Genomic DNA, 18,341 nt, shown 5'->3' on the forward strand with positions numbered 1-18,341 from the left:
TTAAATGAAAAACTAAACCAGATGGACTTAACAGATATATATAGAGCACTCCATCCAAAAAGAACAGATTACATATTCTTCTCAAGCACATGGAACATTCTCAAGGATAGACCATATCTTGGGAAACAAGTCAAACCTCTATAAATTTAAGAAGATTGAAATCATAACAGGCATCTTTCCTGACCATAATGCTATGAAACTATAAATCAACTATAAGAAAAAAGCTGGGAAAGTGACAGAGATGTGGAGACTAAACAACATGCTACTGAACAACCAATGGATCATTGAAGAAATTAAAGGAGAAATCAAAGAATATCTGGTGACAAATGAAAATGAAAATACACCATACCAATTCATATGGAATGCAGCAAAAGTGGTCCTGAGAGGGAAATTCATAGCAATACAGGCCCACCTTAGCAAACAAGAAAAATCCCAAAAAAGCAATCCCCAACTACACCTAACAGAATTAGGAAAAGAAGAACAAACAAAGCCCATAGTCAGCAGAAGGAGGGAAATAATAAAAATTAGAGCAGAAATAAACAAAATTGAAACCAAAAAAAACAGGAGAAAGGATCAATGAAACTAAGAGCTGGTTCTTTGAGAAGATAAACAAAATTGACAAACCCTTAGCTAGACTCACCAAGAAAAAAAGAGAGAAGGCTCAAATAAATAAAATTAGAAATGAAAGAGAAGAAATCACAATCACCACAGAAATACAAAGGATTATAAGAGAATACTATGAAAAACTATAGAAAAACTATATTCCAACAAAGTGGACAATCTAGAAGAAATGGATAAATTCTTAGACTCATATAGCCTCCCAAAACTGAATCAAGAAGAGATAGAGAACCTGAATAGACCAATCGCAAGTAAAGAGATTGAAACAGTGATCAAAAATCTCCCAAAAAATAAAAGTCCAGGACCAGATGGCTTCTTTGGAGAATTTTACCAAGTATTCAAAGAAGATTTAATACCTATCCTTCTCAAACTATTCCAAAAAATAGAGGAAGATGGAACATTTCCTAACACATTCTACAAGGCCAACATCACCCTGATACCAAAGCCAGACAAGGACAATACACAGAAGGCAAATTACAGGCCAATACCACTGATGAACATAGATGCAAAAATACTCCACAAAATATTGGCAAACCGAATACAGCAATACATTAGAAAGATCATACACCACGATCAAGTGGGATTTGTACCAGGGACACAGGGATGGTTCAACATCTGCAAATCAATCAATGTGATATACCACATTAACAAAATGAGGAATAAAAACCACATGATCATCTCAATAGATGCAAAAAAAGCATTTGAAAAGATCCAACATCCATTTACGATACAAACTCTCAACAAAATGGGTATAGAAAGTACCTCAACATGATAAAGGCCATATGTGACAAACCCACAGCCAACATCATACACAATGGGGAAAAACTGAAAGCCATCCCTCTGAGAACAGGAAAAAGATAAGAGTGCCCACTCTCGCCACTGTTATTCAACATAGTGTTGGAAGTTCTGGCCAGAGCAATTAGGCAAGAAAAAGGAATAAAAGGAATCCAAATAGGCGATGAAGAAGTGAAACTCTCACTGTTTGCAGATGACATGATTTTATATAGAGAAAACCCTAAAGAATCCATTAGAAAACTATTAGAAATAATCAACAACTACAGCAAAGTCGCAGGGTACAAAATCAACTTACAAAAATCAGTTGCATTTCTATACTCTAATGATGAACTAACAGAAAGAGAACTCAAGAATACAATCCCATTTACAATCGCAACAAAAAGGATAAAATATCTAGGAATAAATTTAACCAAGGAGGTGAAAGACCTATACAATGAAAACTTTATAGTTTTATAAATAATTTTATAAAACTATTATATAAAATTATAAAATAGTTTTATAAATAATGTCTATAAAACTTTATAGTCATTATTGAAAGAAATCAATGGTGACATAAAGAAATGGAAAGATATTCCATGCACATGGATTGGAAGAATAAACATAGTTAAAATGTCCATACTACCTAAAGCAATCTACAGATTCAATGCAATCCTAATCAGAATCTCAATGACATTCTTCATAGAAATAGTACAAAGAATCCTAAAATTCGTATGGGGCAAGAAAAGACCCCGAATAGCTAAAGCAAATCTGAGAAAAAAGAACAAAGCTGGAGGCATCACAATCCCTGACTTCAAAACATACTACAAAGCGATAGTAATCAAAACAGCATGGTACTGGTACAAAAACAGACACACATATCAATGGAACAGAATTGAAACCCCAGAAATAAAATTCACATCTATGGCAGCTAATCTTTGACAAAATAGCAAAGAACGTACAATGGAGAAAAGAAATTCTCTTCAATAAATGATGCTGGGAAAACTGGACAGTCACTTGCAAAAGAATGAAAGTAGACCGTCTGCTTTCGCCATACACAAAAATTAACTCAAAATGGATCAAAGACCTGAAAGTGAGACCTGAAACTATAAAACTCTTGGAAGAAACTGTAGGCAGTACACTATTCATCATTGGTCATAAAGGGATCTTCTTGAATTCCGCGTCTACTCGGACAAGGGAAACAAAAGAAAAAATAAAACAAGTGGGACTTCATCAGACTAAAGAGCTTCTGCAAGGCAAACAAAACCAGAATCAAAATGAAAAGACAACATACCAACTGGGAGAAAATATTTGCAAACCATATATCCGATAAGGGGTTAATCTCCATAATATGTAAAGAACTCACACATCTGAACAACAAAAAAACAAATAACCTGATCAAAAAATAGGCAGAGGATATGAACAGACATTTTTCCAAGGAAGATATACAGATGGCCAATAGGCATATGAAAAGATGTTCAACATCACTAATCATCAGGAAAATGCAAACTACACTAAGACATCACCTTACACCCATGAGAATGGCTATAATCATCAAGACAAAAAATAACAAATGTTGGAGAGCATGTGGAAAAAAGGGAACCCTCATTCACTGCTGGTGGGAATGCAAAGTGGTGCGGCCTCTATGGAAAACAGTATGGAGATTCATCAAAAAATTAAAAAGAGAAATACCTTATGATCCAGCTATCCCACGTCTGAGTATTTATCCAAAAAACTTGAAATCAACAATCCAAAAAGACTTATGCACCCCTATGTTCATTGCAGCATTATAGCCAAGACGTGGATGCACCCCAAGTGTCCCTTGAGTAATGACTGAATAAAGAAGATGTGGTATATATATATACCATGGAATACTACTCAGCCATAAAAAAAGACAAAATCATCCCATTTGCAACAACATGGATGGACCTAGAGGGTATTATGTTAAGTGAAATAAGCCAGAAAGAGAAAGACAAACACTGTATGACCTGTCACATATGTGGAATATGATAACACACAGACAGAGAGAACAGTTTGGTGGTTACCAGGGGAAAAGGAGTTGGCGGGTGGGCACAAAGGGTGAAGGGGTGCCTTTATATGGTGACTGACAAATAATAATGTGCAACTGGAATCTCACAATGTTATAAACTATTATGACATCAACAAAAAATTAAAAAAAAAATAAAGTAGGCTTTAAAAAAAAAGTCACAACAACAAAAAAACTACTAGAACTACTGAACAAATTCATCAAGATTGCAGGATACAAGATCAATATACAAAATTTAATTGTATTTCTCTACACTAACAAAGAGCATTCCTAAAATAAAATTTAAGTAAACAATTCATTTAAAATAGCAACAAAAAAGAATAAAATATTTAGGTATAAATCTAACAAAATAAGTACAAAACCTGTATACTGAAAACTACAAAACATTGGTGAGAAAAATTAAGAATATCTAAATAAATGGAAAGACATCCCATGTTTATGGATGAGAAAACTTGTTATTGTTATGATGGCCATACTCCCCAAATTAATCTACTGATTCAAAGCAATCCCTATTAAAATCCCAGCTGATGTCTTTGCAAATTTATTTGGAAAAGAAAAGGACCCAGTACAGACAAAACAATACAGAAAAATAATCATAAAGTTGAAAGACTTAGACTTTCCAATATCAGAACTTATGGCAAAGCTACATTAATCAATACAGTGTGGTCTGGGCATAAAGACGGATGTATAGATCTGGAATAGAATTGAGTCCAGAAATAAACCCTTGAATTTATCATCAATTAATTTTTGAAACGGGTATGAAGACAATTCAATGGGGAAAGAATAGTCTTTTCAACAAATGGTACTGGAACAACATGATAGTCACATGCAAAAGAGTGAAATTGAACCTATTAAAATTAATAAAGGGAAACTTCATTTAAAATGGAATCAGGAAGCCCTGTAGGGGGAGTTCTCACACACACACCTTCCATTGCAGCTTACTTTACAATTTGGGGCAGGAAGTGCAACCACTTTACTACTCCAGAAGGAAGAGGGAAGATTTTCTCCCTGCCCAGGAACAGCCCAGCCAATGAGAAGCCATCACCACCCTGAACTCTTACCTTCCTTCAATGAACTTTCATTTAGAACAGCCCCTCCCACCTCCCACCTTTAATCTATAAAGGCAAGCTCTCCTGCTTTGTTCTCTGGACTTGCTTATGGTTCACCATAGTTTGCATTTCCTGAACTGCAATTCCTCTGCTATTCCTGAATAAACTCTTTTTGCTGGTAAAATAACTTGCTAACTTATTTTAAAGTTGACAGACCTCTACCTCACACCATATACAAAGTTACTCCAACTGGATCATAGACCTCAATGCAAAAGAAAGCAAAATCTAAAAACTCTCAGAAGAAGACACTAGAGTAAATCTTCATGAGCTTGGGTCAAGCAAGCTTTCTTAGATATAACACCTGAAGCACAGATGGCAAAAATAGATAAATAAAACCACATCAAAATTAAAATCTAAACTTCTTTGCTGCAAATGATACCATCAAGAAATAAAAAGATATCCCACAGAATGGGAGAAAATATTTGCAAATCATATATCTGATAAGAGACTTACATACAGAATATATAAAGTTTATACAATTCAATAATAAAAAGACAAATAATACAATTAAAAATGGGTAAAGAATTTGAATAGACATCTAAAAAAAGTATACAAATGGCTAACACACATATGAAAAGATCATAAATGTTATTAATGGTCAGAGAAATACAAATCAAAACCACAATGAGATATTACTTCATGCTGACTAGGATGGATGTAATATAAAAGACTGACAATAACAAATGTTGATGAGGAAGTGGAGAAATTGAAACCCTCATGCATTGTTGGGTGAGAATGTAAAATGGTACCCCTACTGCGGAAAACAGCTGGTGGTTTCTTAAAAAGTTAACCATAGAGTTACCAAATGACCCAGCTATTCCATTCCTAGATGTATACCCAAGAGAAATGAAGACATATGTCCACCCAAAAACCTGTTCATGAATTTTCACAATAGCGTTATTCATAACAGCCAAAGTTTGAAAACAACCCAAATGTCCATCATGATGAATAGATTAAAAAAAGATGTTATATACACGTAATGGAATATTATTCAATGATAAGAAGCAATGAAAGACTGACACATGTTACAACATGGATGAACCTTGAAAACATTAGGCTAAGTGAAAGAAGTCAATCACAAAAGACCAAACATTGTATGACTCCACATATATGAAATGTTCAGAATATGCAAATCCGAGGAGACAAAAGAGTAGTGGTTGCTTAGGGTTTGAGGTATGGGCAGCATAAAAAATTAATTACTAAGGGAGTTTCTTTTAGGGGAGACAAAAATATTTTAAAATTAGTTGTGGTTTAGTCAGAATCCTGTGATTAAAAAACAGTGAGGGGGCCGGCCTGGTGGTGTCGTGGTTAAGTTCGTGCACTCCGCTGTGACGGCCTGGGGTGTGCGGGTTCAGATCCCGGGCATGCACTTACACACTGCTCAGCAAGCCATGCTGCAGCGGCGTCCCACATACAAAATAGAGGAAGATGGGCACAGATGCTAGCTCAGGACAAATCTTCCTCAATAAAAAGAGGAAGATTGGCAACAGATGTTAGCTCAGGGCTAATCTTCCTCACCAAAAAGAAAAGAAAAAAAAAACACATTTAATTACACACTTTACACGGGTGAATTGGATAGTATACAAATTACATCTCAAAGCTATTTTTAAACGGAATAAGCTGCTGCTTCCAGAACTGGTTAAGGATCTTTGAGTAAAAGAGAGAGAGATCAACTCTGTCTAAACTAAGCAAAAAAAAATGTTGGAAAAAATTGGGGCATTTTACTGAAACGAAGAATAGAATGCATAACCAAGGCTTCACTGAGCAACCACAGCATCCCTGAACTCGTTTATGGACTCCACCTACGTTCATGCACAGCATAACGACGTTTCAGTCAATGAGGGACATATACGATGGCGGTCCCATAAGATGAGTACCACATAGCCTAGGTGTGTAGTAGGCTACACCATCTAGGGTTGTGTAAGTACACTCTACGATGTTTGCACAACGAAATCGCCTAATGACGCACTTCTCAGAACATATCCCAGTTGTTAATTAGCACATGACTGTATTTAAAAGAGAAAACAACTTGTCTAGGACAGCGTTGTCTTGAGTTTGCTGTCATATGTAGCTGAACCTAGCTCTAAGTAAACATGCATTTTATTAAATGAAGAAAACTCACTTCTCTTTTTAGCTTGCTAAGGGTTTTATCAGGAATAATTGTTAAATTTTACAAAATGCTTCTTACATATGGTTTTCTTTATTACCTTAACTTAGTGAATTTCTTAACGACTGTATTCTTGTCAAATCTGAATCCGTTGTTTATTTCTTCTTACTCTTCCTCATTGCGAAGCTTCCTCCTATTATTTCTATGATACCCTTGTTATGAGTTTATTTTCCTGGAACTTTATCTACCGGAATTTTTTGAGTCCTGCAATAAGGTCCAATCTTCCAGAGAGGATTTTCATTCGCCTCTGTCAACTAAAAAGCCAGGGCTACTTTACAATAAATTCTGAAGTTTGGGGTATTCAGCCATCCACTTTTTTTGAAATCCAGATCTATAGGCACATTAGGGACAGCTTACATTTAGATCTGCTTAGGGAAAAATATTCCCCCCTCCACCTACAACCAATGGTTGTAAATGGCATGTTTCACTGACGGTGTTAAAAAACAAAATTTAACCGAGTAAATTTGAAGCTCTAATTGGCTTTACTAAATGATTCATGGAACAAGCACTGTCCCATCTAGCAAGTAAAAGTGTGCTGCAAGGAGTTGTACAAAATGGAAGGTTTTTATAGGCAAAAACCTTTTATAGGAGGGTGAGGTAAGGTAGTTATTAGCAAAAGAAAAGAAAGGATTGTTTCAGGCCAGGACATCTTTTGAGAGGAAGGGAACAGTGGGAGTTTTATCACACAGATTACCTCACTAGTGCTGATCAGAAAATTTCAGATTGACTACTTAAAATCACATTCTTGGGAGATGTTTAAAACTGAAATTATATCTTGGTTTGCTGTCCTGGAGGCAAATTACTCCATTTTGGGCCTGTTATTTCTTTTCTAACAACAGCGTGAAATTTTTTATTTGTTTATTTATATATGAATATTTGTTTAGCTTTTCTATTTCATTAAGTTGACTTTATGCAGAAGTTTCCAATCTAATGGCTTATTGTGTTTGAGCCCTAGGCTTTGTCTTCTGTTCCTCGCAGAATAAAGACCCATTTGAAATGAAGCTCTGGGCGAACAGATATCGAGAGGCTTCTGTGTTCACTTACCCATCAGGATTTGTTCTGATCTCTTTTTGGTCTTCAGAATTTTCCACATTTTTTTGCCTTCTCCTCTGCTATGTTTGTAAAACGTGCTTTTAATGTTTATCCAACACCTTAAGAGATTTGTTCTTGCCCACTTTCTATTCATTTCCTAGACAATATAAATATTTTTCACTGGTTTTTGAACTTTATATAAAGCTCAACATTGTGATTGTAAGAATTCTGTTGCTGGTGGAGGTGTAGTTCATCCAGTTTCGTGGCTGTATAATAGTCCAATGTACAATTATATAAAAACATTTATTTTTTTATATTGCACATGAATATTTTGATGTGGAGAGTTGTAGAGTATTTCAAAAAAAAGGTTGCTATGAAAAATTTTTTACACATATATCCTCCAGCATATGTGCATGCATTTCCTAAGTGGATATTCATAGGAGTTGAATTTTTAGATGTGTGTACATCTTCTGTGTTGGCAGATTGCTTACTGACGTGAATGTACCAATTTCTATTCCCACCAGCAGTGAATGAGAGTTTCTGTTGCTCCACATTTTCACCGGCATTTGATTGTGTCACAGATTTTTTAACGTTGCTAATTTGGGGGGTGTGTAATAATATCTCGTTATCACTCTAACTGGCGTTCCCTGATTGGTAATGTGGTTGAGTATCTTTTCTTCCATTGTCTCCTCTGCTTTTTTTTCTTCTGTTAATTGCATGTTTCAGTATCTTGCCCATTTTTCTATTGGATTATCTGAGGTTTTTTTTTTCAACACAGGTTTTCTTTATCTCTTAAAACTCACTAGGAAGGACACAAACTAGGCTGGGTTGGAAAGTTTTCTTTTCCTCTAGATATGTATTAGCTGACACTTCTAGGAAATATGCACAAAGGGAAAAATAAGGAGCTATCTGAGGAGCACAAACAGGAAAATTCTCAAGGAAAAAGAAAATATTAAAATTACGATGTAAAGAAGATAGATGAAGAAGTGTTATCACATATCTGGCAGCTCACATGGAAAGAAAAAAATAAAAGAAGAGGAGAGGAAATCATGATTAAGACTCCCCTAGAATTAAAAAAGGAAAAAGATGATCTAAGCCTACGGAATGAAAGTTTTCCTCACAAAACAAATAGGATAGATAAGGGGAAAAAAAATACAGTTTTTTAAGATCAGAAGCAAAGAGACAGCAAAAGAAATCAAAAGAAACAAATTATCTATAAAGGAACACAAAGTGACTCTGGATACAAGATGACAATGGGGCGATATTCTCAAAGTGCTGAAGGAAAAAATATTTGAACCTAAAATTCTAACGTCCATTTAAACTTTCTTTAGATGCAAAAACAAGATAAAGTGGGTCTTCAGACATACTAGACCCAATTTAAAAATGGTTTTCAAGAAAAAAGTCAAAAGAATCCAGGAGGAAATACTATGGAATCTCTTATCATGGTGATATAGTTATTCATATTAAGTAAATTTAAGAGGCATACATCAATAAGGAGAACAAAAATATAGATCTTTAAAGCATAGATGCATATCTGTGACTATATGTTAAATACATTAGACTGGCTGCCCATGGTGGAGGGAGGGGTCGCTGTAAGAATGGGAATGCAGAATGAAGAGGAAAAAAATACACAAAAATAAATAAAACAAGAACCAAGTTGCATACACTGTTGAGGCTGATGTGCCATGATTTGTGTACCTGCAGTCCCCCTCCCCCACCAAAAAACTGAAGCAAAAATGTTACAATAGAACCACAAACAGCAAACAAGGAGACTTTGAATTACACAGTTATAGTTAGAGAATTTGTCACATTATTTTCAGAAACAGATGAAGCTGAAGCCAAAATAGGAAAAGACAGAAAAGACTTAACTAAATCAAGAATTATGAGTTAATAGATATAAACATGCATATAAACAATGCATGTTTTCCAAGCATTCAAAACCACCACAAAAATTTTGACTATATTGAAATTAACATTTCAGTTCAATAAAGAACGCCATATACAAAGTTAACCGTTCCAGACAGGAAATGGCATTTCGAATGTCTATGCCCAACAATTAATTAATATCAGGAACATAAAAGGTTCTGCTGGTAATATACAACAAACCGAAAATCTAACAGAAAAATGAGCAAAGGCCATAAATAGCCAACAAACAATAAAAGGAAATTCAAATGACTTAAAAATAGGAAAAGATGTACTCGGCCTCACAGATAATTAGAGAATAATTGAAACAATGGCATAGCACTTTCACGCTTAAGTTTGGCGAGAATATTATTAAGTAATTCCAAAGATTATCAGATGTGGGAAAGCAGAATCCTTCATGCTCTGTTGAGAGGAGGCCAAACTGGTGAGCCATTTGAAGAGCACTGTGAAGTATTTAAGGGAAATTATGTAGGCATGTACACAATGAGTCAATAATCCCCCCTCTGAGTATATGAGTCAGAGAAACTATAAACAGATTCATTAGGGTACAGGTATGAGGCTGTTCATCTCTGCACTGTTTGAGGTAAACGGGAGCTGAAGCAACTAAGGTGAACTTCACTTGGGAAACGGGAAAGTCAAAGATGATAGATATATAAAGTAGAAAATCATACAGGAGTCAAAAGCAATGTAATACACACACACGCGCGCACACACGCAGACAGACACCATTAGGGATATCATTCAAAATGCAGAACCGTAGCCTGCTCTCACCTGCTTCTGGTCTATCTCTCTCAATCCCCTCCTCTCAAAACTACTAGATCGGTTGGTCTAGAATTTCAGTTCTTGATTATTATGGGTTTTTTTTTTCTTTTTTTTAGAGTGGGGTTAATCACGAAAAAATTGTTCATCTTTTTTACTTACCTTTATTTTCCATATTTCCTTTGGATCTTGTGGCAAAAAGAGGTTGTGTAGATCAAAGTTACAAATGATGAGATTCTGGACTAAGAAAGTGGTATTGTAAGGACTAAAACCCCTCTCTGGCTGGTCATGGAATTTCAGGGTCGCTGGAGTATCAGAAATGAAACATTTCAAAGGATTATCAGTTCAGCATTATTTGACGCCTGTTCTGCCCAAACTAGCACATCATGAGGAGCAGCACAGATTGCTACCCACACAGAAAATGAACAGAGCCATTCTCATGACCACCCCCATTCTTAGGTAAAACTAATCTTGCCCCACCCAGTATTGCCATAAAATACCAGGACCAGCTGCTTCTCATAACCAATGCTTCTTAGCATAGAACTTTTTAATGTGTGTCATTATGTAGTAGTAATCCTTTCAGAGCAGAAGATGAAGACTGTGAATGCAAGAGTCTGAGCATCTGCGTTAGTTTTGCCACGGTGAATCCAGCACCGAAGTCAGTAGTGCAGCTTTAACTAAACCAAAAATATTAACCAATTCAGTTGTTGCTGCTTTTAAAATTAGTTATTTGGTCACTTGTATACTCTTCACGTGGGAATAGATATTTTTGCCACACCCACCTGATTTAGCCACCTTTATCTCTTTTATTCTAGTACACATTATTAATCCCATCAACCAATCATCAACTGGAGGAGATAGAAATGGAGAAGGCAAGTAAATATTGTTTTGATAGAGAAAGAAACATTTAATCTTGGTATTTACCAATTTAGGCATGGTAAATTTTAGCACGGTAAAAATAATTAAAAAATAAATTAGTGTACTATATGAGCATGCTAAGTGACAATTGTATGTGAACAGTTTTGCAGGCTGAGCTCTTTTATGGATCGCTATGTGGTTAAACCAGAAGCATCTTTGTACGTCAAGAGGGCTCCCCATCTTATCCCTGTTAATTCAAGAGTTCTGTCTTTGAGACTAGCATTCACACATTTTTTTAAAGGAAATTTACATATTCTGAAGCTGTAACACCTCCCAGCTTTTGTCCCACAACCACACACAGGCAATACTCTCAAAAACACCAAAATTCTGTTCCTTTGTGGAACATGTTGGACTATATCCCTTGTCCAGTGTCACATTTCCCTTGTAATAGATTTAAAGCACAAACCCAGCTCATTCCAGGCAGTTCCCGGTATCATCACTGTCTAGGCATACAAGATTTGTGTCTGATCTCCCAGTTTTCTGGACGTGCAGTAACTTCCCTCCTTTCCCAAAACTGTTCTGGAAGAAACTTCCCTAAGTGAAGTAAATCACTTTCTTCTCAGTCTAAACTTCACGCTCATCAAGTCTTAGAAGCCATCAGAAAACGTCACTGGAAATGTCCCAGTTGAAAACAATCACATTTTCTGACCCTGACTTCTCAGTATCTGGGTTGCCTTATCATCACTTCTCACATTCTAGGAATCCACAAATCACAATGAATCTGCTGCCTGCCTGGCTGACTCTTTACCAGCACATAGGTCACCAGCTTGGTCTCAGCAATGGCTACCACGTGTCAGTGGTGGTATAATGGCTCCCCTCAGTATCCACCAATTTGCCTATATCTCTCAAACAGTTGGAGTTTCCTTTTTTAATTAAAATGCCATAAATTCTCTCTATTCAACATTTTATGTCCAACCCTTTCTATTACACACACACAGACACATAATCTAGAGAAATACGTGTGTACATACAAGTACGTACGTAATCATGAGTGCATTTACATATTTATAGTCAAAAAAATCCTAAATCATTTAATTCAACTCTACTTATATTGTGTGTATATAACTTCCTCTATCACATTTCAGGCAAGAGATCATTAAATCTCTTCTTAAATATCCTCAAAGATATAGAATTGGTTATCATTCAAAATTCTGACAACTGCAACCCTATAGAGTTAATTCCCATAATAAATTACTCTTTCTCTATATAACATGTACCCATTGGTTCTAGTTTTCCCTTCCAGAACCACACAATGTATTTAATCCACCATATGATTAATGACATGCAGTTTTTCATGGCAACTTTTTATGCGCATTTTAGTTTCCAAGACAAACTAAGGACAAATTAAAAGAAAAAATATCTGAACAAAAACTGGCCGGCCACCAAGCCAAGGTTCCTTGCTTTATGATTATTTGACTAATAATGATATGGGAATAAATTTGTGAAAAACTTATGATGGCACCAGTGGAACTATTTCTAGTACCAAAACAGCAGGAAGCCATTGAAAAGAGGATAAACATTCTAGCAGCTTCCTGAAAAATGTCTGAAAAAATGAAATCTAATAAGACAAATCCTTAAAAAGAAGAAAAACTTGAAAATAAAAGTTACTAACAGTAGGAAGCAACATGTAAAGACAGATGTGACTTCAGTTTTGCTTCAAAAGAGCATGTAAAAGTTACATAACTCCTTAGCTAACAAGAGGTCTAAGAAAGCTGGATTGAAAGCCGTGACAGAGGTTCTCACAAAATAAATTGCTAAATTATTCTTTTTCCCAAGAGAATGAGTAGTAGAAAGAAGAATATCATGTTTCCTTATATCACCTGGGGATACATATCTTAGTGACATTTTTAAAAAAGGTTTTGGTATAACATTTAAAAGAGGAACATTGTATCAAGGGTAGCAGCAGGGAATAGGGAGGTGAATTATAACTGCGACTCTATGACTTTTTCCCACTGGGGCTACTTTTACCTCAACTCTTAGTTATTCAAATAGACCTAATTGTGCTCTCAACTTTGAATTTTAGTGTACTAAAAAATGAACGAATAAAAGATGATTGGCGATGTCTTATGAAAAGAACAAAACTTAAAGGCTCAGAATAAAAATATATTTGGTCTGGCAACAACACAGTTGATAGAAAAAACCCCAAAGTATTATATAAATATTATTCCAACATCTCAGTGCTTAGTTCTGTGGATGGATTGTTTTATTTTCTCTTTTCCTTCAATTCTTTATGGTTCCCTCCACCATCATCCTGGGCCAGGAAAGCTGATTTTGTCCCATAGAATAACCAAATCTACTCTGTCTATCAAGAGTCCCAGACATATATCCAACAATTCCAAGAACAATACTGTTTACCAATATTCAGATCTTTTAACTCATTTTAACTAACATTATTTGAGCAGCTATGTGCCAGACAATTTAATTGTTGCTGGAGATATGAAAATCAATAAATATGACCACTACCCAACAACAGGCAAATATTTATTCAAATAATTATCAGGACATTTAAAATTCATCAGACAATTTTACAATATTCTGCCTCATTTTAGTTCTGCAAACATACTGTGTGTGTATGTATGCGTGTGGGTACATGATCTCAAGACATATATGATCCTCAGCGCCACCATTTATGACTTGAGACTTGTTGTTATGTCTCCTTGAAACGCATTTCATTCTCTCTAAAACAGAATAGTCATGATTCGCCGTGAGTTGTTGGGGAAGCACGTGAGATAATCAATATACACATTGCCTAGGCCATAAGAAATACTCAATAAACATTAGTTATTATATTTTGACTATTATTAAATAGAGTTATTTAAATGAATAAAATGTTCTGGAATCATATAATTTTAGAGTTCACATATTTCAACAGTTTCTTCATAGTGTTCAGATAAACTGGTTACTCTAGGCAACGAATCATTGACAACTCCAAAAACATAACCCACGATTCTTTATCTCAAGATCTTTTTATTTATATTTTTATTTAGTCCTTTTACTTAAACCTTACCTCCTTACCTCTTCCTTCTCTAGGGTACTTGTATATTTTAAAGTAGATTATCTACAACTTAGGCTACATAGATAAATTGTTCAACTTTTTATAAACATTTTTAGCAGAAGCAGGACAAGAATTCAGATCCTGACTCCTCATTAACTGCTTTTTTGTAGATACTACAGGCTCTAAGTAACCACCTACCTACCGAAGTAAGTACATATATATATACACACTACCATAGCAATGAGAACTGTGTTGCGGTGTGAATAGAATTTATGTTAAGATTTCTAAAAACATACACACTTTTGTTTTCCAGTTATTGTGGCAAAGACAAGGACATAAAACGTCATTGCCTATTAGTGACTTTTACTTAATACATGAAGGAAATGTCTCTTCTCCAGGGTGAGTATTTCACTATCATTACCAATATGGGTAAAATTATCACACTTTCCCTTAGGTGTGACCATTCCGAGGTAATATTCTAACGGCGCCATATATTCTTGTAAGATATACGCTTTCAGGAAAAAAGTACTGTGGCAACCTGGAGAAAGATTGCCTGGGAACGTTAGGTCAAGAGAAGATCGTGACGCTCGAGCAGCAAGAAGCCAGCACTGGCGGGGCCTTCCTGAAACCCTCAGTCGCCTTCACCACACACGTGAAATGGGTTTTTGCTCTTAAGCAAGCCCCCTACTTCCCCCTCCTCTCGATCACATCGCCAGAGCTTTGCTTCAGACGCTCGTCACGTCCTGGTTAGCGTATTACAGGCATCAACCTACTTCGGTCTCTCCACCCGGCAGGCCAGCCTTCATCATTTTGTCTCTGCAACACGATGTTTAAAACCCCCAAATCAAGTCACTCTGCTCCCCACTGGCCTCTCCTTTATTCTCCAGCCGCTCAGCTCTGCTTTCTCAAACAAATATCTATTCTTTTACTTTGTGTGTGTTTTAAAGATCACTGTCTATGATCTTCTCAAGAAGAAAAAAATATCATCCTCTTTCCCTACTCCTTTAATCCAGTTGCATTGTACCTGTCTTCTCCACCAAAGTTCCTCGAGGACTGTAGGTCAACCTTGTATCCTCCTCTACATCCCAAACTCTGGCATAGTACCTGACACGCAATGTGCACTCAGGGAATGCTTGTTGAATGAATGATCGAATTGAATAATATGCTATATTTTGTATACTACAGAATAAAACTGTTATAACGTGCGCTAAGTATATGAGTATTAAATATGAGGTTTTTTCTGGATGAGTTGGTGTATTATCTTCTCTCTTCAAACTGTGATATGACTGTGGAACTATGTGCATAATGACTCAGAAATAATGGAAAGTGGCAAGAGAGGACAATTGCTCCTGCCTTGGGTTAGACTGAAGCATAGATGACTGTCTAGATTCTTTTATCTAAGGATCATTTGAAAGGAAAGTAATATGTAATTTTTAAATTAATTTTATATTTTTTTAATATTCAGAGGAGAAACTAGCCTCTTAAAAAATAAAAAGCATTACCTATCAGAAACCAAACAATAACAACAAAAAATGGGAAATATAAAACTTCAGTAAAGCATGGCTTTCACCCCTGAATGCTACTTAATAAATGCTGCCTAAGATCTTAGTTATCAATTATCTTTGCTTCAGTCTCCATTGGTTCATTCCTTTATTCAATAAACATCTATTAAAAGATAAGAGTGGAAATTTGGTAAGAGCTTAAGTTCAAGCTTGTAGTTTGCATCTCACTTCCCACCCTCTCACTTAAGGCGAGACTCAAGGTGTCATAATTCCAACACATGAAGTATTTCTCAAAAAGAGTGGGTCAGGGGCAGGAGGGAGAGAGGAGCTAGTCACTTGACCTAAGATCTTAGAGTAAGGATGTCAGTAACAGAAAAAAACAGACCAGGAAGGGAAGATGGCAGAATGCTAGAAATAACTAACCCACTTCATAAATACTTGCAAAATGTATGAATTAACTCTGAACTTGAAGCTTCCACACACATAACCTCGGGGGGGAAAAGTCATGAGAATGGTACCAAGGAAAATACGACATTTTTCACTATCATAGGCAAGAACTGACTTCTCAGCCACTAGAACTGTCCAAAGAATAGAGAAGATCCTGGATGAAAAATGTGAGAGAGGACTCCACTTAGAAAACCCAAGTCAGCCCACCAAAGACCCTATCCTCTTCAAAGATAAATCTGCACATTTCAACTTTTCATTCATGCAACATTTTTAAAAATAATTTTATTATGTACCAATCACTATATTCACCAGAAGGGATACAAATATTCACAACAGACATAACTTTTGCCCTCATGATGCTTACAGTAGAGTAATGGAAAAATATAAATTCATCAGTTAGCCAAAAACAAATATAAGATTACATTCTGTTGTTGTTAATTGAACACATATTTAGTGAAGATACAATCAGCAGTTTGATGGATCAAACATAGAAAGTGGACTGAGTTAAATAGAGAAAACTTTTCATTTATTTAAAAGGATTAGTTAAATGTCTACTATATGTCAGGCACATCAATGGATCTGGTGGAAAGAGAAAAAGAGTATGTGTAAAACATAGTCCCTAGTCCTTCAAGAAGCATATGGCTTAATGGGGGAAACAAGTATGTAATCAAATAGATACCAACAGGCACATATACAATATGATGTAACAGTAGAAATACATAATAATCATTTGTACATATATCTATTATATGCACATATAATCAGAACACAGAGAAGGAAATGATTATTACTTTAAGATACTATTATTTTGACATGTTTAAATTCACTATGAGAGAAAGCTGATACTAGCTCCGACCCTGCCAAAACTTCTGGGCTGCATGCATTTCTTATTCTTACCTTCGTCCCTGACTGTAACCTCAGTCCTTCCCACTAATCCAGTTTTGACAAAAGTATATAATCTCACCTCAAACCAGATAATTCTCCATCTGAGACCAAACCCTAATCCTTAGCCCTGCCAAAAAATTAATCCGATTTAACCTCCACTAATTTGGCCATCCCTTTTACATCAGTCCCACCAGTACCCAGTGCTACCACTTCTGTATACTAAACCAAAGTCCTATAAACCTGTCCTCTCCTGCTGTAGTTAGCTTTTGGAAATGTACGTTGAGTCCATTCATTACACAAATACTCATGGAGTACCTACAATCAATTGAGCTTGGAAAGTAGTACAAAGGTGAGCGAAATAAAACTCCTATCCTCAATAATTTTCCATTCTAGTGAAACAGACTCTCAAAAAGGGTTAATTTCAGTAGCGCGTTAAAAGCATATAACATTGATAAGATACAAGGACAGAAAGGAGTACCTAACTCAAATTAGGAGAGATGAGGAGACAGGAAGACCTTCATCAATGGGGTGACCATGAGTCCCATATTGTCCTGAGCAGTGCTGGTTTACACTTGTCTTGACATAGCTTTTTAATAGTGTCTCATTTCACTTTAAAACTTTTCCTGCCTCAGATGAAAATCAATATTCATAAAGTGGTTATACCTTAATGTTATAAAGAAAAATGGGGTGAAACCAAGTGAAGTCAGAGAAGGATTCCAAAGATGTGTAAATGTGTACCATGTGTAAATCATGGAGGTAGGGAAGTGTGAAACGAGTAGTTGCAAGAAAATCAATGTGACTAGAATGTGGCATTCAAAGATTGGCAGCATGTGAAGCCAGCAGGTAAAAAGGAACTACCTAAAAGGGAACTGAGCCTGATCCTTCAAGTAATGGGGAGGCTTGAAGGGTTTCAAAGAGACAAATGATGAGGTGAGATGCGACACCATTTGCACTTCGAAAACTCAGTCTGTTGGACAAACAGAGGAGGATTGAAGTGGTGATTTTGAAGCAACGTGATGCAGAATAACCATTAACATATAGGTTTTGGAATCAGATCAATCCAGGTTTAAATTACCCTCTGATTTAAATCCTGATATTGCCACTTAGTAGCTTTGTTAACAAGCACAGACTCCAGCATCAGACAGTCTGGTCTGAAATTTAGTTCAGA

The 18,341-nt window shown here is 35.9% G+C and overlaps 1 long non-coding RNA gene across 2 annotated transcripts in view; it reads right to left on the bottom strand.

The window, feature by feature from the left end:
* LOC131402395 (uncharacterized) overlaps positions 1-18,341 on the bottom strand; it is a 43,382-nt gene that overhangs the window by 8,893 nt on the left and 16,148 nt on the right. The window lies entirely within an intron of this gene.

Source organism: Diceros bicornis, unplaced genomic scaffold, assembly GCF_020826845.1.
Source record: "Diceros bicornis minor isolate mBicDic1 unplaced genomic scaffold, mDicBic1.mat.cur scaffold_100_ctg1, whole genome shotgun sequence".
NCBI classification, from domain to species: domain Eukaryota; kingdom Metazoa; phylum Chordata; class Mammalia; order Perissodactyla; family Rhinocerotidae; genus Diceros; species Diceros bicornis.